Source organism: Balaenoptera musculus, chromosome 4, assembly GCF_009873245.2.
Source record: "Balaenoptera musculus isolate JJ_BM4_2016_0621 chromosome 4, mBalMus1.pri.v3, whole genome shotgun sequence".
NCBI classification, from domain to species: Eukaryota; Metazoa; Chordata; class Mammalia; order Artiodactyla; family Balaenopteridae; genus Balaenoptera; species Balaenoptera musculus.
This window is the reverse complement of record NC_045788.1, coordinates 55537315-55561115: the sequence shown is the minus strand read 5'-3', so window position 1 is coordinate 55561115 and position 23801 is coordinate 55537315.

Below are 23801 nucleotides of genomic sequence, written 5' to 3'. Positions count from 1 at the left end.
CTGAAAACTAGGGTCTCGTCTTTTCTCTTTTTTTCTCTTTTTTGTAAAACAGATTTAGAGAAATAGTAAGTCCTACATCCTTTCCTCGTTATTATCCACTTCTCTTTAGAAGTAAATACTTGCAGGAAATTTAGAGATAAGGGAAAATAGCTCTCCTCCTCTTTTCCTCTGTTATAATCTTTCTAACCTCTGCTTCCTACATGGATAAGTTGGCTTCCAGAATCCTCCTGCCATCATAGGTGATTTACAGAGACGCTACTTGGATTCATTTGGAGTAAATGAGAGAGTAAAAATTACTACAAGAAGAGTAAGGTAAGCGATAGTGTCATATTACTCAGCACTAACAATAAGTCCAATATAATTATATAGCGTGTCATGACTTTTAAGGTATCCATAGACATCATTTTGGGTGAGCCCTACAGCCAACATGACTGTGAAAAAATATAGAAAGCTTTATTATTGCCATTGAAAAAACGGGGAAAATGAGGTTTAGTGGGATCAACTGCATAAAGAAAAGAGAAAATAGAGGAAGAAAGTCAGCCTTGTTCTCTAACAAATGATATACTATTTTTGTCATATCCACCAAAACATATGCCAATCCATTGAAGCATTATCAATGCATTATCAATACCAGGTAAATGCAAGAAATAAGTATGTCTAAGAAGTATTTCTCATCATATTTTAAGTATTTATCATTAAGCTGTAGTAAGTACAGATTCTTCACTCAGTTTCTCCAGAATGAGAATTATTCACAACAAATTTTTCCTCTAAAGTATTATTTAAAACAACTGAGTAACTTTCAACAGTATTTGTTGATACTCTTTTTGAGCTACTTTCCTTTGACTTCTCCATGTTAATCATAGCCTTTTAAGAAAAACAAATTTAAACCAAAATCCTTAATTTACCAAAGCATGAAAAGAATAAAAAGTATATTGTTCAAAATGACAACAACCAACCAAGAAACCACATTTAATGTTTAGAAGATGTTTACAGACTAAGAGGAAATGTTGTCTTTGGCATGAAGAGAGGTTAATGAAATGACCTAATTTCAGACAAGGTACATAACTAAAGTTTTGGGGCAAGTTTATTGTAGTTTGGTATCTTTTTAATTAAGTAATTTTAAGTTTATAGTTTTGAATCATCAGTAAAAAAAAATTGCAACATAATCTGTTTAGAGCAAAGGCATGTTGCTGACACATTCAAAAAGTCCTGAACCTTTATTTTATTTTTGAAATAAACACGGGCAGTGTTTATTGAGAACAAGGGAAACATCTGAGAACAAGGGAAATACAATGACTCTCTGAATGTTTCAATTTGGAACTGTTTGTGCTGATTCATCATTATCTGTGGATCCCTTCTGAAATACAATGGAGTGTGTTCAGTACCTGCCAAATACACTACCCAGATATGAATAATTCTGGAAGGAGAATCACATTATAAAACTTATTTTTTCCTACCTAAAACACTGCCCAAAAATCTGGAAAAATAATTTTCTCTATAACTGACTATAGTGGCTTTTACTTTCAGTGCTCATGTAAATAACTTTTTCAAAGAGAAAAGTTATTTAAATTAAATCTGGAACCTGGCTTCATTTCTTTTGTATTTAAAGAGAAGAGATTTTTTTAGAACTTTCCAAGAATTTATAAATTAGGTTCATAAGACTATTTCACTCTGCCTTCATAGAAACTGATTTAGTGGTTTTCATCAAATAAATGAGGGTGATGATTTTGACATCACAGGACAATGGCAGAACATAACCTAGACTGGATAAGAGGGAAGATAGCAAACGTTTTTCTGTTAATTATTTGCTGTTCCACAGGAAGGATTATTAAAGTTGCAAAGTTCGTCAATCTATAATTAGTAATTTAAAGTATTTTGACATTTAAGCATTTGCGTACAGTCTCATGAGTATTTTTAGTGTGATCGCTCGGTGTTTATTCAGATATTATGTCTCTGTCCAGGATTAAGCAGAAAATAACTCTCCAGACACCCTGAATTTTCACCTCTTAACTAAGCTCTGCAAAGGTAACATGCATTCCTCTTGGGGCTTCAGACTTGAAAGCAGTGTGTATGACTCTCTCATTTTCTTCATTCAATCCAGTCTTTTCACAAACATTTATTATCAGTTAATATGTGATAGATACCATACTAGGCCCCGGGGATGGAGAATGGGATATAATCACTGTCATCAAGATTGTCATTAACTTGCACATGGAGACAGACACATAAAGAAACAAGTTAAACATGCGTGATAAATATACAAGACACAACAGGGACCCAAAGACGAGTCATTTTTGTTAGTACAACCATTGATTCTAACTATAGTAGGCAGGGTCTTTTTTCCCCCCTCAATTAGTTTTAAAAAATCATTCTTTTTTTCACATTCTCTAAAAGATCATTTGAGTTAAAAATATTTGTAAATATGACAAACTATAACAAACTTAGACTAAAATTTTAGTGCTAATTCATAACATAAAATCAGATCATGTATTATCTCTATGCAAAAATAACACACCTCTTAGAAAATGTAAATTTATTTCATTTTTTTTTAGTACAGGATGGCATTGTTTAGGACCAGTCTTACAATTAGAGTCAGGAAATTTGCCCATAAGAAATAATACATGAGCTATGTCTAGGAGTTTGGAGAAGAGAGATCCTGGAACAGCAGGATCCAGCAGATAGAACAGAGTGAGGAAAATCAAAGAATCAAAAAAAAGAATAATTAGTTAAAGTAAGTACAAATTGGCTTTTCTTTTTTCTAGCTAATGTTCTTCACACTAGATACTAACTTTTTGTGAAAAGTCCTAGATTGTCCTTTCATTTTCTTACTTTGTCTCAATTCATGGCTAAAGGGAAAAATACAAGTTATGGTATGATTTTCAGACGTTAATTAAAGTCTTCAAATGTGAAACTTTTCTGTCCCAAACACAGTATTTTTTTCCTTTGACTCCTTCTTTGATGCTTAGCTCTTCCTTCTTTGATTTCAGTAAGAGGTATATAGTCTCAAGTACCTCAAAACATAAACATTCTTCCAACTAGAATAGCTACAATTAAAATTGACAATAGCAAGTGTTGGCAAGTATGAAAAGCATCTAGAACATTCTTCCATTGTGATAGAAGTATAAAACAGTACAACCACTTTGCAAAATGATTTGACAGTTTCCTAAAATGTTAAACACACCCTATGATCCAACAATTCCATTCTTAGGTATACAACCAAGGGAAATTAATGTTTATGTGCATTTATCTTTTACTAAGAATGTCTATAGCAGCTTATTTCATTGCCTAAAACTGGAAAAATCCAAATCTGGTTCATGAACTAGAGAATGGATAAATATCATGTATATCCACACAATGGAATACTATCAGCATTAATTGTTAAACAAATGGAAAAGAGCAAATTACTAATGCACCAGTATAGATAAACCTCAAAAATGCTAAATTGGATGAAAGAAGTCAGAAAAATATATATATACCGTATTACTTTATTTAGTTCAAGAGGAGGTAAACCTAATCCATGCGGATGAAACTCAGAATGGTAGTTTCCTCTAAGATGGTGCATTGCCTGGAAAGGAGCATCATGGGACTTTCTGGGACAATGGAAATGATTTATATCTTCTATAAGTGGTTATAAGAAGATATAGATATGTTAGAACTCATCAACTTGTAATTTAAGATGTGAGCATTTTACTGTAGTATATTATATTTTAATAAAGTACTGGGCTTCCCTGGTGGCGCAGTGGTTGGGAATCTGCCTGCCAATGCAGGGGACACGGGTTCGAGCCCTGGTCTGGGAGGATCCCACATACCGCGGAGCAACTAAGCCCGTGCGCCACAACTACTGAGCCTGCGCGTCTGGAGCCTGTGCTCCGCAACAAGAGAGGCCGCGACAGTGAGAGGCCCACACACCGCGATGAAGAGTGGCCCCTGCTCTCCGCAACTAGAGAAAGCCCTCGCACAGAAACGAAAACCCAACACAGCCAAAAATAAATAATAAATAAATAATAAAAATTTAAAAAAAATAAATAAATAAAAAATAAATAAATAAAGTACTATTAAATATAAAATAATATCTTCTGTTAACTTCTTGTTAAAGTATCTTGTGACGGCAAAATTCCTAAATATTTTTAGAATATTTGAGATTATCTTAAACCTAACAACAAAATGTGACTAAAATTTTAATCAAAGAACATACAATTTCTTCATGTCAAGTAAATCCAATTGACCCAACTATAAAGGCTCCACTCTGGCTACTTCCTCTTTGAAATTAGATGGTTGAAAACTGGGAGAAAAAAAAATCAGTGTAAACAAAGGTAAATATTGGGTTAAATGTTCAATTTAAACCTTGACTGAATTTACAGTTAAACTGGTCTTGTTTCCAATCACAGAAATCAGCTAATTTCAAGTATGTTAAGAAAAGTGGCCCAAGATATCCAAGAAGAAAAAGTATCTGAGCTTTGTACAATAATCTGAAGAGGCCAGTGGTGGTACTCAGATGTGGCCATAAATTTTAGGACTCAAAAGAAGAGAAAGATAACCAGTACACAGAATTTCAAAATCATCAGTGTCCATTTTGCCTGAAAGGAGATTTGGTTGAGATAAAGAGCCATACTTACATATTAGCAGAAGCTAATGGTTTGGTAAGGTCACTGTTAGTGACTTTAAAGAAGCAAGATTGAAGGGCTGGTGACAAAGAGGTTTTATCTCCCCATTAGATAAAATTTACCACTGGATATGGTAGTCTGTGTAACATCCCAGAGCAATTCCTCCATTTCATTTATGCTGCCCAATACAATTCTATCATTCCCTGAAAATTCAGGCCTATTGTCCCAAGCAAGAATGGAAACATTTTCCTTCCTCTCTTTTTTTTTTTTTTTTCCTATTTGGATTAGTGACATGAAAACCAGAAGGCCAGGAGGGAATCTCAACTTTCCTGTGAACTGAGCCTTAATTCTAACTCCTGATGACAGCATTCTTCTACTAGGTAGAAAGATCATTAAAATAGAGAACCCTGGTGCCACAGGAATGGAAAAAATAATTGGAAGTAGGTTATTAGGTGTTATGAGTAAACACATCACCCACTGCTCCATCTCTTATTCCCAGATCTATCCTTTCTAGCTATGAGGAAAGCGCCCATACTACTACCACCTCGAGTTTAGGATGAGAGCAAAGTTAGGCAGTTCAGTCAAAGGAATGATAGAAAGTGACTGAGACTTGAGCAATGGAACATGCAGGCAAGACCCCCACTTCTGTATCTTTCCTGTGCCCTGCATTCCCATGCCACCATGTTTTTCCATTACAATCACACTGCAGTGCAACAGTCTGCTCCCTCTGCTGTTACAGCAAAAATAAACTGATGGAGATAGGGAGGAAGCAGAGAACCCTCAGCCTCTCTTGCAAGAGGGATATGGGAGGAAAGTCAGGAAGAAAAGAACCGTGGGGCTTCCCTGGTGGCGCAGTGGTTGAGAATCTGCCTGCTAATGCAGAGCACACGGGTTCGAACCCTCGTCCGGGAAGATCCACATGCCGCGGAGCAACTAGGCCCGTGAGCCACAACTACTGAGCCTGCGCGTCTGGAGCCTGTGCTCCGCAACAAGAGAGGCCGCGAGAGTGAGAGGCCCGCGCACCGCGATGAAGAGTGGCCCCCGCTTGCCGCAACTAGAGAAAGCCCTCGCACAGAAACGAAGACCCAACACAGTCAAAAATAAATAAATAAAAATTTGAAAAAAAAAAAAAGAAAAGAACCGTGGAGGTAAAAGCCCACGTGGCATGTGAAGAGCCACCACCTGCCTTTTCAGAGGGAGAGAGGACTAGGGGGTTCACTATTAAGCCCCTAAACTGGGGAGGAAAAAATGGACAGCAGCTAGAGTAAGAGACTGACAGAAAACCCTGCAGAAATACGTCCTGCTCCAGAACCCCAAAGTGGAGTACACAATTCAAAGTATCCAGGGGCTAGAGCACCAGCATGAGTGCAATGGAAAAAAAAAAGAAAAAAACAAAACAAAACATGGTTCACAAAGAAAGCCTGACCTCACTCTGTGACAACTGTCCAAGGAACTCCATCAGGACCATTTCACACGATCCATCCTCAGATCCCAATCCACCTACACTGGCAACAAGCAGAGAAATTGACTCTAGCCTCTGCCGCTGACTCTACAGTGATCAACCCTCTGTTCTGATATGCATCACTCTCTGCTTTGCTCTAGCTTTTCATGTTCCCTCTGCTGAAATGCTCCTCCCCCAAATATCCATGTGGCTCATTCCTTCATTTCCTTGAGTCTCTGCTCAAATGTCATATTTCCAGGAAATTCTGCCCTGACTACCCTACTTAAAACTGCAAAGCCCACACAAAAACACACACTGAGCCCTCTTGATCCCTCTTCCCTGCTCCACTATGTTCAAATAGCCCTTATCACATTCTAACATACTATAGAATTTACTTAATTATCTTGTTTATTGTCTCTCTCTCTCTACTAGAATGTAGCCCCCATCTGATTTTTTCACTGACATACTCCTAGTCTCTATAACTCAGCCTAGGACACAGTTGAGGCTCAATACATATTTGTTGAACTATTTGATGAATAAATAAATGAAAACCATAGTTTGTTTGCTCTGAAGGTACAGGGATTAACATGCATTCATCTTTGTATTCCTTTCAATCAGGACTGTGCTTGGCACATGCTAGACTCTTAATAAATGTTGTTAAATGAATTAATGGATGAAAAATATAATCTCAAGTTGAAATAGCTGAATTTGTATCGTAGATTGGAGTGGAGATAAGTGGGGAATCAAAGGACAGAGGATATGATATAATAATAATGGTAGTAGTAATGATTATAATAATAATAATAGCCAGTTAGTGGTCATGTCAATTTGCCAAGTATGTTGTTTGGTATTTATTATATCTGGTCCTCACAATCATCCTACAAGGGAAGCATTATTATCTTTGTCTTATAGATGAAGGTGTTAGGGCTCAGAATATTTTAACAACTGTCTCACATCACAGAGGTGGTAAAGATTGCTGGGATTTAAACCTAGGACCAACTGGACTGACCCTAAAACCAAGGTGCCATTCTGCTTATGCACATTTTGCTCCTCAACTAGGGAAACCAAACAGTGGTTTTCTTCCCACCATGGGTTGTGCTGATATGGGAGAAATAACAATGCAAGCTGCTCTTACCACCCGGTTCTAAAGCGTATCAGGGCCCTTGGAACATCAGGTAGCCTCATATGAAAGTGTTGCTATTCTCAACGACTAAGCAACATAAACAATAAACTGAGAATTGAGGGGGTTTGAACTCTATGTAGTAATTCAAGAAAAGCTTCCTAGAGGGAAGAGGTATCTAGGAAGTATTCAAAAGTACGTAAGACATATGGGAGGGAAAAGGCAGCAGCGTATCACCAGAAACAAACAAACAAAAAAAATAGACTAAGTAGAGAACAACAGTATTTAAGTAACAGAAATGCAATCTCTGCACTATATATTAATTTATTCAGTTACCTAACATATATAGTGCAATTTTTTTTGTCTGTAAGGCATTTCTCTGGGCTCTGAACATACAGAAAGATGGTCAGAAAATCTCTTCCCTCATGGTGCTTCCATTCAAGTTGGGGTGAAACAAAATAAAATTTATGTGAAATATATGGCATATTAGGTTGGGTTAATACTAAGTAGAAAAATAAAGCAGAGAAAAGAGGATGAGGGAGTTGTAATTTAACAGTGGGCTATTTTAATACTATTTGAAGCTGTCAAAGAAGTCAACACTTGTGGGGCAAAATTGCCAGATTTTTGTAAAACAATTTAACCTTGAGCTCTTTTTGGCTATACTGTATAAGATTTTCTTGTTCTTCAATCAAAGATGGCAGTTCGAGAGGGCGATGTGCTCTGTCTCTCTATTGGAGGCTCTCTGACGATTGCTCTGACCCAAGAATAATAGCAGAGCTCCAGCCAATTTCCAGACTGGTGAGAATCTTGGAAAAAGGGATTTTAAAAAATATTATGCTCCATGGAGTCCCTACAGTTGGTGAAGAATAACAGTGCCTCATTTGGTGGCCAAAATTCTAGCCTGACCACTAAGTGTCATTGTGGTTGCAGAGCACAGATCTGGGTCAGCAAAAGAAGAAAAGAGGTGGAATAAAATGCAAATCATGAGCAAAAAGCTTTATCATACTTGATAGGTCATTTCTAGAGAATTACATGATTAAGGAACGTGAGAGAGCAGAGCATCAGGTGTATAAGGACTTCAGAAAAGCATCTTGTGTAGGGCTTTAAAATTACTTAGGAGCCTAATAAAAATTGACATCTATATGGACACTATCTCATGGTTGAAAAGCCGGCTGAAAGATTGAAAAGCCTGTGAACAAATGAAAATAAATGGCTTGCAATTCATACTGGGAGGAGTTCTCAGGGTTGGCATTTGAAGAGCTCTTATTTAGCCTGAGAGCTGGATGACTAAGCTATTACATTGGGATAAACAGATTGGGAATGAAACGTGCAAATGAACTAACCTGGCAGGAGTCATTGGAAAGGTAGGGAACCTTATACCACCACGGAGTTGTTTATATTCAGATTTAGAAAAGGGCTGCATTTGAACATCCGTTTTTCAGAATGCAAAGTGGTATGCAGTCTGGAAATCCTGGAAGAGGCCACACTCATGACTGGTTCAAGAAGAGTGGCTGGTACAGGAGGGAAGATGAAAGGCTGTAAGTTAGATCAGGCAAACTGGTGATTAAGAATGAGACAATCCACAAATGCTTTAAGGATGTAAACACCAAGTAGATTTAAAATTATTTGTCCTGATACCCTAGGGAATACTAATAGGAGAGAATTAAGAAAGGGTAATCACAGCCAAATTCTTTCTTTCAAAAATCATGAACTGGATCAGTCATTTAGACTTAGAAATGATTCTTTTATACTTCATATTCTTATTTCAAGACCTTGCTCAAATGTCACATTTTTGGCTTTCTTTGACACCTCTCCTACACCTCCAAGGCAGAATTAATCACTTCCTGAAGTATTTTTCCATGGCATTTAAGAAATGCTTCTTTTATAGCACTAACCACACTGTGTTTTAGTTATGTTTTGATCTCTACTAGTAGGATGTGAGTTTCTTAAGGACTGGGTTTATGTCTTCACATATTTTGCACCTCCAGCACCTAGAATATTGACTGTTATATTAAAAGTTTAGTGAATTGAATGGCACCTTACACATTCACTTGGGATTTAATTACTAAAGTTATCATGTGTTACTTTGATGAGGCCACACTGTGTTAAAGAGAGAGAGAGAAGTATTTTATGTATTGATATAAAAAGATTGCCAGCATATCCATTTTAAGTAAAAAAGGCAAGGTGCCAAGCAATATGTATATCTTGCTTCCTTATGTGTAGAATGAGAGAAAAATAAGGATATCCTCATATTTGCTATTATTTTCATAAATAAAATCTGGACAGCTACTTTAAAAGCTAATTACTGGTTACCTCTGGAGGAGATAGTATGATGGGGACAGTGATAAAAGCAAAAATTTTCACTGAGTACATTTTTATATGGTTTTGACTTTTTAAACATTTGCTCATAATCTACCACCCATTAAAAACATTTTTAAATATTTTTTAAAAACTAATCACATGGAGAATAAAAGCAACAGCAACAACAATGATGAAAAGGCTACAGAGGACTCATTCTGTGGTTAATTGTTTAAGGAGAAAGGTACTGCTATATATTGGTTTGTTTGTTTGTTTTAACAAATGAACTCACTTCCACTTATGGACCAAGTAGTTGTTGAAGAAATTAAAGGAACTTTTATTTTCTCACTCAAGCCATGGTAATCAAAATTTTTTCAAAAATCTCACTGGATAAAGATGACTGCTTCACTCTGTTTCTGCTAATTGCACTACTAAGTGTAGCATGCCTTAAGGATCCTCCATCTGTCTCATTGAACCCAAGACAATTCCTTAACATACTGTTAGAAAATCAATATTTTAAATAATGAGATTTGGTCTGTCCTTGAAGTAGTGCTGGGTACTAAAATAGATTTATATAAGGTTTTCATTTGTCTAAACTAATTAGTGATTGCTTCCCTTGACTGATTACTTTCAAGCAAAAACTATCACATTTAAAAAGTATATATTTATATGTATGCATCTTGAATGGCACATGTCAAAGTATAATTTTCAAGAAGTTATAAAACATAACTCATACAAATATAAAATAAGTTTGTATCAAAGAGTTATTCAACTCATTAAGGAGAGAACCAGTCGGACAGTAAAGATGGTTCAAAGGAGATGAAGAACAAGGGTTATTCAGTCATGGAAGGAAAAATGGATGAATGGGGTTAGCTATAGAACCGGTTAATATCCTACAGAGCAATAAAGCCATCACCTTTGGGGTTATCTTTTCTACCTGGCAGAAATCGTTTGCATCTCTATCAGATAAAAATCTACAAATAAACATGCAACTTCACAGAAAATGGGTTTTTAAACAATAATTAGGTATAATCAAACAAAGGTAAATTTTCCTGAATGATCAAATAATCTTTGGGTTAGCCTGTTAAACAAGGCTCTGATATGACGTCAAAAGGGCATGCTGTGCTCTCTGCTTTACTTCCAAGTTAGGTGATGTTTCTTAGCATATGTTAGTGAAAGTAAAAATTAGTGAAAGAATGGTGTAAGCTAAACTTCCTATCTTTGCCATCAGGCCTGAAGTGAAGAAGCAATTCAGAGATAGGGAACAATGGTGTATCAAATATTTTAAGATGTAGGCCTGTTCTAATAGGGTTCTCTTGACATAATGAGCAAAAAGAATTGTTAATTAATGTATTTTGCAACTTATATGATGATGCTGAGGATAAGGACAAGGTTAGTACTACTAATAAAGATGATAGTAAATTTGACTTTATTCAATAGTAAAATGCATCAATAATCTTACATTTATTCCTTGAGAGGAGGAAACAACCTAACTCTCAAAACTGCCATGAATAGTAGAAGAGCATTTAATATTTATGCAAACTGAGGATGCAGCTGTAACACATGGAAATATCTCCACAAACCAACTTTGTCTTTCCCTGTCAGTTGGGAAGCTGAACAGCAAAGCTTAAATCTGTGCTGCACCAGAGTAAATCACAGGGTTGGTCACCAGAAGACATATTTGTGATGCATTCAACCCAGCCAGTTAGTTCTCTAAACTGTAAGCAAAACAGTCTTGCAGTAAGTAGGAAAGGCTCATCCAGAGTTCTTCAGAAAAAATTAAAAATCATAGAGAAACCAGGAATATGAAGCTCATGTTGACAAAAAGATAATTTTTCAAGGAAAAATGCAATCTATATTTTTCCAGAAACTAAAACAAGACATAATCTCAAGTATCACTAAGTGAGACTGTTCGGCTAATTTTTGTAATAATGAATTAGTCTAGGAAAATTCTTAGAAATTTTTAGAATTTTTAGAATTCTTAGAAGTCAAATGGGCAGTTCATAAGCAAACTTTTCACCCTGGAAACCCAGGGGCTAAGCCCAGAATGAGAACAATCCTATTTATCTTTGTCCAAAACACTGCCTTTTTTTCTATATCCATTTCTTTTTGCTTTGTATAATATTCTAAGGAATTTTAACTTGGAAGGTTTACAGTTGGCATAAACATTTTTGTATTTCCCCATAGGAATATCAGAGATGCTGTGTTTATATAGGAAACTTGCCCTTTAAAAAAGAAGAACAGCTGGTTATCCAAATATTTTTCTTATAATGGCCAGATGATTTGGAAAGGGGAAAATGTTGTAAAGAGAAGCACATGCAATTTGAATTATTTAAAAGCCCTACAGCTACTATAGAAAAAAAATCTGGCCCAAATAGAAGTGTCTTCAATACTACCTACTATTTTCTTACTTACTCATTAAAAGCTAATGTACTATTTGGGAAAAATAGGAACTGGGAAAAAGACCACTTAACGGCTTCAAAGTAATGTCATCATCCTTTATATTTCTCTGTGCCTGAGGCAGACTTTTTCTTTGTTCTTTTCTCAACTGGTCTCTTAATAAAGCCTGAGGAGGACAGACTTAACTCCCATGAAGATAAGACTATTAATTAACTAGATTTGCTAACTATGACTGGAAAAGTAAAGTATTCAGTAGGGGTCAAACTCAAATGCTAAAAAGTCATAACTGTGACAGCAATGCAGGGAACTTTCAGTGTTAGAACTGTCTTTAGTGCTTAAACTTATATGTGGGAAAGTTCCAAGATTATCTTAACATCTGTTTGCTAGCAGTCAAAATGCAGGCTTTGGAATCTCCTTACGATGTACGGTAGAAAACCACATTTTTATTTATTGACTGATTGATTCTTGAAAAAGTCTCAGTATCTATTCTTGACTTAAAAACAAAAAACAAATTAACAAGAAAAAAAAGAAACTTTTTTGGAGAGACACTACAAAGGACCTAGGAAAACTACATAATAATTCTGGAGAAGAGCAATTTCCCCTCTTGCACGGATCTGACTGGATGGAAAAAGCCTTGGAAGAGGTAAACACTGGTTTGGGATAAAGCAGAAATAGAAAAGGAGAACTCTCCAAGAGAACTTTTATAGAAGCAGGTGGGACTAAGAGCTGCCTCTGGCAGATCCCCATTCTCAAAAAGGCTTCCAGGAACTCAAAAGCTATCAAGGAAGTCCACAAAGGAGGCAGAAAAGGCACGTCTTCATGGGGAACCAGGGAGGGGAAAATGTAGAGGCTCATCAGAAAGGAAAGTATGAAAACATAGCAAAGTTTTCACCTATAGTAGAGAATTCTTACATGCAAATGAGTACATTCAAACTAAGAGGTGGTACGCAAGGGACAAGCCACATGTAGAGGAAAGTAGTTCTCCTGATCATACAAATGAAGTTCGAAAATTTGGCTTGTGACCCTGAAGATGAGAAATTGAAAGTATCCTAGACCATTAGAACTTTAAAATAACATATATGTCATGGGAGAGTAAAGGTTCCCAAATATATAAGGGATTTGATGTATTCTTTGAACTCCTAGTCAGAGTAATTTTATCATTCTTAGCTTAGTCTTCACCTATAAAATTTCATTCCTTTATCCTATTTGGTGGTCCAGCACACTATAGTGTTCAGTTAGAGGCAATGTCATTTGGTTGTCAAGTTAAAGAAACACAGACAGGGGTCAGATTCTTGCTCTGACTCTATCTTTCAAAGTAACCTCAGAAAACCAAATCTTAAGCACTTAACCTCTTTTCCAAATGCTAATCCTCTCCTATTTCCATAAATGGTCCACATTTTAAACAAGTATTTTGAATTCTCAAATTGAAAGATTTTCAGCAAAGAGAAAAGACAGACTAGAAATTGTTTTCAGAATCACTAAGGTTTACTAAAGGGAAAAACTATGACAAATGCATGGCAAAAGCTTCTAAAACAATATCAGATTAAGGTCTTTTGCCTTATTGAATCACTAATCTTGGAAAAACTGATGTCATAGTTGTTCTTTAAATGGAAAGAATGATCTTGGATCCTCTGTACAAATTCTGTTCTCACTTTTTTAAGGAGGAAAAGGAATTTATTCCATCATATTGGCTTTTCATATTTAAGTCTTCTTAAATCTGAAAGAAGCCTTTGAGAGAAGTGCTATTGTGTACCAGGAGACTGGAATTTGCCTGCTGTGAGGAACTGCATGGGTGTGGACATAATTTGTGAATGAAGAAAACTATATAACTAAATACATTAAAAAATCAATTGAGGTTTTCAGCTTTCTTTGGTTTTTGAACAGAGGAGAATTTTTCTTATAGGTTGTAGTTATAAATTAAATAATTTCCCTAAATGTTTATCTAAATATAAAGATTGACTTTGAAACAATAGAAGAAGAATGAAGAGGATGAGGAGAGAAGAAGGAAAGAAGAGGAGAGAAGAGGAAGAGGAGGAGAGAACAAAGGGGAAGAGAAGGAAACAAGAGGAGGGATCTGAAGCTTTTTATTTTCAAAAGACTGTGTGATTGAATTCCAATTTTCCTTTTCTAAACTGGCTTTTGTTGACATTGACATAACCAGAGGGTGAGAATGTGTAGTTTAAACATTGTTAATGAAGTATATCAATATCGACCTCTCATAAATCAGGCATGGTTGACCAGGAAAAGTGTGGCTTGCAGTTATACCTGAAATGCCCACATATTTGGTGCATGCATAGAGCACTTACTTGGGACAAGGTCCTTTACACAGGTGACAGCATTTACCCCTACACTAACCTGATGAGGTTGTGATCTTTGTCCTTGTTTTGAAGAGGAGGATACGGAGGCTCAGAGATGGTGATTCTCCAACGTTTCATGGCCAGGGAGAGGAATAGTCACAGTGTAAGCCCGGCTCAGCTTGATGCCAGAGCTTCCTCTCTTTTGCTGACCATCAGCTGCCTCCAGGGGACTGACTGGCTCCGGTGGGCATTTGATGTTACCCAATTTTTGATAAGATCAGACCTTCTCCACTGGCCTCATAATAAAAAAAAAAAAATTGTATAAAATACCAAGAATTCTTATAAAATTCTCATAAAATACAGAAGTCTTTCATGTGAAGGACGCACACAAGGGTTTGTGGTTCCCACCAGCAGCATGTGCTAATAGAAATGCCCTCCACAAGGACACGGCTGCTCATTCTGACACATATAAAGCCTTCATCACATTGAAGGTAAACTTTCAAGTCAAAGACAGAACCAGTCCTGGGAACCATACAGCCATATATAGTTTAGTGTTTTTCACACAAAGAATAGCATCCAAACATTCTAAGTAATACATAGTTTACAATCCTTAGCACTCTCTGTCAAACTGCTAATCAAATGGCTTGGTAACACCCAAGAGAATGGTCTTTCCTGTCCTGCCCATTTTATCACTCATCCTTTTTTATTCCAGATTAATTCAATCCGCTTACACTTCTTAGAAGTTTGGAAGAGTGTAGGTCACTCTTTTACCGTAACTCAAAAATCAAACTAAAGGCCAATGTATCTCATCAGGAATGGCCTAATGTGAAAGACCAAAGAGAATCTGGATTAAATGTGAATAATTCTGAAGAGCAATTTTAAAAAATATTGATTCCACCTTGGTATACGGGACTCACAGAGAAAAAAAGAAAGCATTTGCCCACCCTCACAAAAGAAGTTTTTAAAAAGCTATGGCTTCTTTAATTTCAAAACCAGAACGATGGCTGCTTCATAGATGTGACTGCTTTCAGTCTCTCTCACTTAACATCCCCACCCATCTGAGCGCCCAGACCAGCAGTATCAGCATCACTGTGGAACTGATGAGAAGTGCAGAATCTCATCCTGCCCCCACCACAGACCTGATGAATCAGAATCAGCATATTAAGAAGTACTCTCCTCCCAAGTGATTCAGATACACATTTATAATCATTGATCTACTGAACCTCAGCACAGAGAAGAAGTATTCCTTTTCTTGGAGATTATACTAGAAATAATAGTTCCACTAAAAATAACAATAATGTAGTAGTAGAAATAATGATAGAATAATAATATAAACAATAATATCTCTAGAATAATACTTCCACTGGAGTTATATCTGAAAACAAAGACTGATCTTTTATTAAAAAATGGAGATGATTTTAAACTTATTATTTTCAAGATAAGCCGTATGATTACATTCAAATTTTTTTTCCTAAACTGTTTTGTTGACATTGATATAGTCAAAGGTTGAGTGAATGCATTTCTTCAAGTGTATGTAGGGATAACATTGCCTACGCCACAGAATTGTGATGAGAATTAAATAAGAAAATGTGTGAACAGTGCCTGGCATATGGCAGGCAGTCTAAAGTAGTAGGCACTATTTGTAACCATCATTACTAATTTTTGTACCAGAGCCCAAGTAGATTAACTGGCCAATTTAACTGGCCTCCTAATCAATTTTGTTTTCTCCTCTGCCCTTTATCATAGGATGTGTGGATTTACAATCATAGCAAAGCTTGATTTTACCTTCCTTAAATTTCTAGATATGTAAACGGTGAGTCTAGAAAAAGGAAATTCTCCAAATATGCAAGACATTAAAATACTGATTCTACATTCTCCTGTGACTCAAAAATAAACAGTACAATATTCACCAGCACAATTATAATTAGAATAGGAAAGGCTTCAGTTAGACTCCTTCTCATGACAAAGATTATCAAGTTACCATTCCCTTAGCATTCTCTCTCATGAGACAAGCCCACCACAATCTATATCTGTCAACATTGTTGCCATTTCTAATCCTAGCCTCAGAACTGTGAGTCGTGTAATTATCACTGTGCCATATTAGCATTTGTGGGTTCCCTCGATACTAATAGGATGCAAAAGGTGACATGTATATGGATTGTGTCAAGTTGTCACACTGCACAAAAACATGGTCCTAATCCCATAGGCTGTAATATTCACCTAATGATACACTTATGTCACAGAAGTACATAAACAGCATTCTGCTGCCCGTTAAGTCTTCCTTGCAGAAGGATGAGCTCAGTGGGATGTATGTGAATGAGTGATCTCATGTCATACGAGATGATTGAAAATGAGTGGGTCCCTTTTAGAGATTAGTGGTGGTTAAATTATTTCAGTCACTTGCTATTCATGATGAATAATAAATCACTCTCAGCAACTGCTGTTCTATTCCTTTATTACATGAGGATGTTTAGAAGCTAATTACTCTGAGGTAGCTTCCCCAACAAAAAAGGAGTGAGGGGATGAGGAATCCCAGTTCTGACTGCATTTTTATGCTGGGCCTGACATTTAGCCAGTTTTTTTTAGGGTTACTCATAGTTATATCTGGTTCCTAGTTTTCTTTCTGACTTCTGCTTAGAATTTCCTAGTGTTTTAAAGGCTGTTGGGGAGTGTTTGAAGATCAAAAAGCTATTAATCTAAACTGGTACTTCCTAGAACTGTGTAATATCAGCCTCTATTTGGTAGGTGTCTGGAGGACTCATTTCCTTACTGAGCATTTGTTAAACTCTTCACGGACCATACAACAGAATCAGCCACTTCCTTCTAAGTGTGCAATTAATCAATTCCTTCAGCCAGTGTTATTGAGTGCCTGCTACATACTCAACACTCTGAGATGATGGAAAAGGAGAATATAACCCATGTTTGTTGGCTCTGAAAGAACTTAAAATCAAATCAGGGAGATAATTAATATACATTAAAAAAATGATAAAAGATTCAATAAATATCTATTGTACCTGAACCTTGGGCCATGCATTGTGCTAGGCAATTTTGCAAACATTATGTCATCTAATTTAATCATAACAATACTTGGAAAGAATCTTCACAATTTTACAGATGAAGAAATTGAAGCTCAGAGAGGAGACTTGTTTATGTTCAAACAGCTGGTCAGTAGCAAAACTGAGACTCAAACCCCTCTGAACTCCAAGTCCAGTACACTTTCCAAAACTCCTTACGCTCCTAACTGAATGAGGCTGTTCCTTTTTTTTTTTTTTTTTTTTTAAGTAACCCTTACTGAATAATTAGAGGAAAAAAAAGGAATAAAGGTCATAATTCTGGAAAAAAACCACAAAAAACAAAATTCCATATGTTCCAAACACAATATGTAAGATAATTAAGTGCTAATTTGTGTGGTGAGAAGACTAAGTTTTGTAGTTCATTAAAAAGAGCCTACAGATATCAAATAAGCCTCTGAAGATATAGGGCCTTCACTGAGTGAGGCTTTGAAGGGTGAAAACGATGCAAGGGGCAGGGGAGAAAGGGAACAACAGAAGTAAAAGCCCAGAGATAAAAATGGGAACAGGACATGGGAGGAGCTATTCCAAGTTGAACTTGAGTGACTGTACAAATTGTGTGGGAGATTAATTGATTAGGTTTCCCAGGCAGCTAGGACCAGATTTTGAAGGATCTAGAAAATTAAGCAATGTGCCATTAGATGTCATACAGTAGGAAAGAGAGCTACAGAAGAGTGTTCTTTCCTTGACCAAATTTTAGTCAGGTTCTTCTGAGCTGCCTCCTCAACTGGGCCTCAATCTTGGCCTGTGGGAACTGCAAACTCTCAGCACAAACAATTTTGTCCACCTCACACACTAAGAGACTTAAACAAACTCTAGTATGGCTTCTATAAGCCTGAGGACATGTCCCTAGGATGACCCCAGTCCCCTTAAAATGCCTGGCTGAGAAGGCTCAACACTGTAACAAGAATTCACTGTTTCAGCCAAAATCTGACTACAGACCCCTCACCTTCCTTTTCTTAGAGCATTTTCTTTAGAAAACATGGAATTATAAATCCTTTCTCCGTCCCTTTGAGATGTATCTTCCACAGCCCAGGGATATCTTTTTCAAGGAGCCATCCCTTTGAAATGAAATCATCAGGAAAGGCAGGGCCCCTGTTGCCTAGTCTCTGTGGGAGGGTACGAGCCTAACTTTGATAAGCAACAGTTAGGGAGCACAGATGGCCTAATCACATCAACTAACACCACCCCCAACCCACATCCCCACCCCTACAATGTCTTTCAGTACTTTTCCTTTAGCACTCTCCAGCATTTAAAAAAGCCTCTCACCTTTAGTTTCAGTGGCACTGAGTTCAGTTTATAATTGAGTCTCTCCCCACTACTGCAGTAGCCTGAAAAAAGATCTGTCTTGCCATCTTTAACAAACATCCAGTTCTATTTCTCTTTGACAGTATTGGGCAGGAAAATGACAATAAAAGCAATGTTTAACTTAGCAGCAAGAGTAATTTTCTCCTTTAAAATACTTCAGTGGAACCCTTTCGCCTCCAGGTTAAAACCTAAAGAATTGAGCATGGCACATAGGGTCCTTCAGGTCCTGGCTCCTGCCTACCATTCCAGCCTCATATTTCACCACTGTGCAACCAATACCCAGTGTTATACCCAGCTATAATGTAAACCTGCCCTTCCCAAAACAGATCATACTTGTTTCTCATCCCCATAATTTTTCAAAGGCTATACTCTTTGCCTGGAATAGTAGGAAGAATAGCTAGCATTTCTTGAGCATTTAAAGTGCAATAGGCGGTGGACCTTCAGGATGGCAGAAGAGTAAGATGTGGAGATCACCTTCCTCCCCACAAATACATCAAAAATACATCTACATGTGGAACAACTCCTACATAACACCTACTGAACGCTGGCAGAAGACCTCAGACTTCCCAAAAGGCAAGAAAATCCTCATGCACCTGGGTAGGGCAAAAGAAAAAAGAAAAAACAGAAACAAACGAATAGGGACAGGACCTGCACCTCTGGGAGGGAGCTGTGAAGGAAGAAAAGTTTCCACACACAAGGAAGCCCCTTCACTAGCGGAGACGGCGGGTGGGCAGGGGGGAAGCTTCGGAGCCACGGAGGAGAGCACAGCAACAGGGGGTGCAGAGCGCAAAGCGGAGAGATTCCCGCACAGAGGAGCGGTGCCGACCAGCACTCACCAGCCCGAGAGGCTTGTCTGCTCACCCACCGGGGTGGGTGGGGTCTGGGAGCTGAGGATCAGGCTTTGGAGGTCAGATCCCAGGGAGGGGACTGGGGTTGGCCGCGTAAACACAGCCTGAAGGGGGTTAGTGAGCCACAGCTAGCCGGAAGGGAGTCCAGGAAAAAGTCTGGAACTGCCTAAGAGGCAAGAGACCATTGTTTCAGGGTGCACGAGGAGAGAGGAGTCCTTCCCTTTCTGCCCACAGAAGGCAGAGCACCACCTAAATGAGCTCCAGATATGGGCGCGACCTGCGGTTATCAGCTTGGACGCCAGAGATGGGCAAGAAACGTTAAGGCTGCTGATATAGCCACCAAGAATCCTGTGTGCAAGCACAGGTCACTATCTAATGCCCCCCAAAACCCCCCCCGGGAGCCTGTGCAGCCCGCCACTGCCAGGGTCCCATGATCCAGAAGAACACACGGCGTGCCTCAAGCTTTTGCAATGTCACATCAACCTCTGCCGCTGCAGGCTCGCCCCGCATTCCAATTATAACTACCGTACCCCTCCCTCCCCCCAGCATGAGTAAGCCAGAGCTCCCTAATCCGCCACTGCTTTAACTCCGTCCTGTCTGGGCAGAGACAGAAGCCTGAGGGCAACCTATACACAGAGGTGGGGCCAAACCTAAAGCTGAACCCCAGGATCTGTGTGAACAAAGAAGAGAAAGAGGAATCTCTCCCAGCAGCCTCAGGAGCAGAAGATTAATTCCCCACAATCAACTTGAGATACGCTGCATCTGTGGTATACCTGAATACACAACGAATCAACCCAAAATTGAGTCAGTGGATTTTGGGAGCAACTGTAGACTTGGGGTTTGCTATCTGCGACTGACTTGATTCTGACTTTTATGTTTATCTTAGTTTAGTTTTTGGCGCTTGTTATAATTGGTGGATTTCTGCATTGGTTTTGTTGCTCTCCTTCCTTTTTTTTTTTTAATTTTTTTAAAAATAATTTATTTTTAAAATTATTTTATCTTATTTTATTTTATTAAAAAAAAATTTTTTTTCATTCTTTCTTTTTTTCTCCCTTTTCTTCTGAGCTGTGTGGCTGAAAGGGTCTTGGTGCTCCAGCCTGCTGTCAGGCCTGGGCCTCTGAGGTGGGAGAGCCAAGTTCAGGACATTGGACCACCAGAGAACTTCTGGCGCCACCTAATATCAATCAGCAAGAGCTCTCCCAGAGATCTCTGTCTCAACGCTAATACCCAGGTTCACTCAACAGCCAGCAAGCTCCAGTGCTGGACGTCCCATGCCAAACAACTAGCAAGACAGGAGCACAGGCACACCCATTAGACGAGAGGCTGCCTAAAATCATACTAGGTTCACAGACACTCCAAAACACACTGCCGGATGCAGCCCTGCCCACCAGAAAGACAAGATCCAGCCTCATCCACCAGAACACAGGCACCAATCCCCTCTACCAGGAAGCTTACACAACCCACTGAACCAACCTTACCCACTGGGGGCAGACACCAAAAACAATAGGAACTATGAACCTGCAGCCTGCGAAAAGGAGACCACAAAAAAAGTTAAGCAAAATGCAAAGACAGAAAAATATGCAGCACATGAAGGAGCAAGGTAAAAACCCACCAGACCAAACAAATGAAGAGGCAATAGGCAGTCTACCTGAAAAAGAATTCAGAGTAATGAAAGTAAAGATGATCCAAAATCTTGGAAATAGAATGGAGAAAATATAAGGAACGTTTAACAAGGGCCTAGAAGAACTAAAGAGCAAACAAACAATGATGAACAACACAATAAATGAAATTTAAAATTCTATAGAAGGAATCAAAAGCAGAATAACTGAGGCAGAAGAACGGATAAGTGACCTGGAAGATAAAATAGGGGAAGTAACTACAGTAGAGCAGAATGAAGAAAAAAGAATGAAAAGAATTGAAGACACTCTCAGAGACCTATGGGACAACGTTAAACACACCAATATTTAAATTAAGGGGTCCCAGAAGAAGAAGAGAAAAAGGAAGGGTCTGAGAAAATATTTGAAGAGATTATAGTTGAAAACTTCCCTACTATGGGAAAAGAAATAGTCAATCAAATCCAGGAAGCAAAGAGAGTCCCATACAGGATAAATCCAAGGAGAAACATGCCAAGACACATATTAATCAAACTATCAAAAATTAAACATAAAGAAAAAATATTAAAAGAAGCAAGGGGAAAGTAACAAATAACATACAAGGGAATCCCCATAAGGTTAACAGCTGATCTTTCAGCAGAAACTCTGCAAGCCAGAAGGGAGTGGAAGGACATATTTAAAATGATGAAAGGGAAAATCCTACAACCAAGATTACTCAACCTGGCAAGGATCTTATTCAGATTCAATGGACAAATTAAAACCTTTACACACAAGCAAAAGCTAAGAGAATTCAGCACTACCAAACCAGCTTTACAACAAATGCTAAAGGATCTTCTCTAGGCAGGAAACACAAGAGAAGGAAAAGACCTACAAAAACAAACCCAAAACAGATAAGAAAATGGTAATAGGAACATACATATCAATAATTACCTTAAATGTAACTGGATTAACTGCTCCAACCAAAGACATAGACTGGCTGAACAGATACAAAAATAAGACCTGCATATATGCTGTCTACAAGAGACAAACTTCAGACCTAGGGACACATACAGAATGAAAGTGAGGGGATGGAAAAACGATATTCCTGCAACTGGAAATCAAAAGAGAGCTGGAGTAACAATTCTCATATCAGACAAAATAGACGTTAAAATAAAGACTATTACAAGAGACAAAGAAGGACACTACATAATGATCAAGGGATCAATCCAAGAAGAAGATATAACAATTGTAAATATTTATGCACCCAACAAGGAGCACCTCAATACATAAGGCAAATGGTAACAGCCATAAAAGGGGAAATCAACAGTAACACAATCATACTAGGGGACTTTAGCACCCCTCTTTCACCAATGGACAGATCATCCAAAATGAAAATAAATAAAGAAACACAAGCTTTAAATGACACATTAAACAAGATGGACTTAATTGATATTTAAAGGACATTCCATCCAAAAACAACAGAATACACTTTCTTCTCAAGTGCTCATAGAACATTCTCCAGTATAGATCATATCTGGGGTGACAAATCAAGCCTTGGCAAATTTAAGAAAATTGAAATCATATCAAGTATCTTTTCCAACCACAACACTATGAGACTAGATATCAATTACAGGAAAAAAAAACTGTGAAAAAAAACAACACATGGAGGCTAAACAATGCACTACTAAATAACCAAGAGATCACTGAAGAAATCAAAGAGGAAATCAAAAAATACCTAGAAACAAATGACAATGAAAACACGATGACCCCAAACCTATGGGAAGCAACAAAAGCAGTTCTAAGAGGGAAGTTTATAGCAATACAGTCCTACCTCAGGAAACAAGAAACATCTCAAATAAACAACCTAACCTTACACCTAAAGCAATTAGAGAAAGAAGAACAAAAAAACCCCAAAGTTAGCAAAAGGAAAGTAATCATGAAAATCAGATCAGAAATAAATGAAAAAGAAATGAAGGAAACAACAGCAAAGATCAATAAAACCAAAAGCTGGTTCTTTGAGAAGATAAACACAATTGATAAACCACTAGCCAGACTCATCAAGAAAAAAAGGGAGAAGACTCAAATCAACAGAATTAGAAATGAAAAGGACGTAACAACTGACACTGCAGAAATACAAAGGATCATGAGAGATTACTACAAGCAACTATATGCCAATAAAATGGACAACCTGGAAGAAATTGACAAATTCTTAGAAAAGCACAACCTTTGAGACTGAACCAGGAAGAAATAGAAAATATAAACACACCTGTCACAAGCACTGAAATTGAGACTGTGATTAAAAATCTTCCAACAAACAAAGGCCCAGGACCAGATGGCTTCACAGTCAAATTCTATCAAATATTTAGCATAGCGAAGAGTAAACACCTATCTTTCTCAAACTCTGAAAATATTGCAGAGGGAGGAACACTCCCAAACTCATTCTATGAGGCCACCATCACCCTGATACCAAAACCAGACAAAGATGTCACAAAAAAAGAAAACTACAGACCAATAACACTGATGAACATCAATGCAAAAATCCTCAGCAAAATACTAGCAAACAGAATCTAACAGCACATTAAAAGGATCATACACCATGATCAAGTGGGGTTTATCCCAGGAATGCAAGGATTCTTCAATATATGCAAATCAATCAATGTGATATACCATATTAACAAATTGAAGGAGAAAAACCATATGATCATCTCAATAGATGCAGAAAAACTTTCAGCAAAATTTAACACCCATATATGATAAAAACTCTCCAGAAAGAGGTATAGAGGGAACTTACCTCAACATAATAAAGGCCATATATAACAAAC